Consider the following 2,648-nt stretch of genomic DNA (forward strand, 5'->3'; position numbering starts at 1 on the left):
TAGCATGGATGTGGACTGGTCGAGTATGTTGTCCAGGGACAACGGAAAGTAGCAGTGCAATCTCGCTGTGAAAGACTCCTCTTTTGCTCACCAGAACATACTCCCGTTAAATTAGCAAACCTTCATCCCGGATTATAGGCACGATTGAGAGTTGTGCTCGACAGGCGTAGGCCCGTGCCTGCCCTTGGTCTCCCCCGACCAACCACGCAGTCTATGTACTGTGATGGGGGGAGCCATTGTAATACTCTACGCCCTAACCCTACCTGTAACACAAACCCTAACTTAAACCCAAGATGGAACCCTAACACTAACCATAGTTGAACCCCCATCCCTAATCTTAACCCTAGCTGTAACCCTTACCCTAACTGTAACCCTAACACTACCCTTTGCTGTAATCCTAACCCTCACCTTTGCAGTAATCCTAACCCTAACGCTATCCATAGCTTTCACCCTAACACTAACCCTGGCTGTAACCCTAGCCCTAATCCTAGCTGTAACCCTCACCCTAACCCTGTCTGAAATCCTAACCCATACCTAAACCTTAACCCTAGCTGTAACCCTAAACCTACCATTGCTGTAACCCTAACCCTCACCTTTGCAGTAATCCTAACCCTAACACGAACCATAGCTGTAACCCTAACACTAACCCTGGCTGTAACCCTAGCCCTAATCCTAGCTGTAACGCTAACCCTAATCCTAACCCTTAATCTTACCCTAACCCTAGTTGTAACCCTAACCCTAAACTTTGCTGCAACCCTATCCCTAACCCTAACCCAAGATGTAAACCTATTCCTAACCCTAGCTATAACCCTAACCCTAGCTGTAACCCTAACCCTAGCCTATTCTCTAACCTTTACCCTAGGTGTTACAGTAACCCTAACCCTATCACTAGCTGTAACAGTATACCTAACCCTAACCCTAGCTTTAACCCTAACCCGAACCCTAGCTATAACCCTAACCCTAACCTCAACCCTAGCTGGAACCCTATTTATAAACCTAGCTGTAACCCTTACCCTACCCCTAGCTTTAACACTAATCCTAATCCTAACCCTAACCCTAGCTATAACCTTAAACCTAACCCAAGCTATAACCCTAACCCTAACCTTAGCTGTAATCCTAACCCTAACCCTAACTCTAGCTGTAACCCTAACCCTAACCCAAGCTGTAACCCTAACCCTAACTCTAACCCAAGTTGTAACCCTAACCCTAACCCTAGCTGCAACCCTAACTTTAACTGTAACTGTAACCCTAACTTTAACCCTAACCCTAATCCTTGTTGTAACCCTAACCCTAACCCTAGCTCTAACCCTAAACCTAACCCTAGCTCTGACCTTAACCCTAATCCTAGCTGTATCCGTAACTCTAACCCTAACCCTAACTGTAACCCAAACACTAACCCTAACCCTAGCTGTAACCGTAATCCTAACCCTAACTGTAACCCTAACCCTAACCCTAGCTGTAACCCTAACCCTAAACTTAATCCTAGCTATAGCTAGAGTTAGGATTACAGCTAGCCTTAGGGTTAATGTTCCAGCTAGGGTTAGGGTTAGGTTTTCACTTAGGTTTAGAGTTATGGTTAAAGCTATGTTTAGGATTATGCCTAGGTTTAGGGTTAGGGTTACAGCTAGGGTTAGTGTAAGTGTTATGGTTCCAGATAGGGTTAGGGTTCGGGTTACAGCTAGCGTTAGGGTTAATGTTAGGGTTACAGCTAGGGTTTGGTTTAGGGTTACAGCTAGGGCTTGGGTTAGGGTTAGGGTTACAGCTAGGGTTCGGGTTAGGGTTCTTCACCAATGAACAATGGGTTCTCTACCAAGTCCAATTAGGCATCCCACAACTCTCTATGACAAGCAGTTCAAGAACTGTGAAATAATTAACATTGGCAATTTAAATGAATGGCGGAATGTTCACTCTTGTGTTGTCACAATGCTCTGTCTTCTGCTGCTAGAGTGCATTGTGATGGCAGGCGGGTCAACATTCCACCATTCATTATCTATGGGGCAAAATAGCCCACAAAATATCAAATTTTTCAGAAACCATACACCAAAACTTCCACAAAGTAATTGCACACCATTCTTGATGAAGCCGCATTGCACGTGTATTGCCAAAACTCTGGGAGGAGTAGCGGTCCAAAAAATGGGTGGAATAAAGAAGAATAATATGTGAGATTATAGTAGTGTGATTACCAAAGGCAGCCACACTAATAATAATAATAATAATAAAACTTTATTCATATAGCACCTTTCATACATAAAATGTAGCTCAAAGAGCTTTACATTTAGCACTACACTCAAAATAATTTCAAAGAAAATCTAATCTAAAATACAACACTAATGAATGTAAATATAATATAAAACTATAATAATAAAAGAATAGAGAATAAAATAATAAAAACAGTAATAAAATAATAAAACAGTGAGAAGATAATAAAAACAGTGCTGCTAGTTATAAACTAGATGAGGTTTTCAATTGCCATTTAAAAATGTCAACTGAGCTAGCCTCGCTGATATTGGGTACGATTAAAAAACCAGCTGCAGAGGACCTTAGGGCTCATGAAGGAACATAAAACAACAGAATCTGAGATGTAAGAAGGTGCTAAACCATTAAGAGCTTTATATAAAAGTAAAAGGACTCTGAAATCAATTCTTAAA

The sequence above is a fragment of the Anguilla anguilla genome, chromosome 9 (assembly GCF_013347855.1).
Source record: "Anguilla anguilla isolate fAngAng1 chromosome 9, fAngAng1.pri, whole genome shotgun sequence".
NCBI classification, from domain to species: Eukaryota; Metazoa; Chordata; class Actinopteri; order Anguilliformes; family Anguillidae; genus Anguilla; species Anguilla anguilla.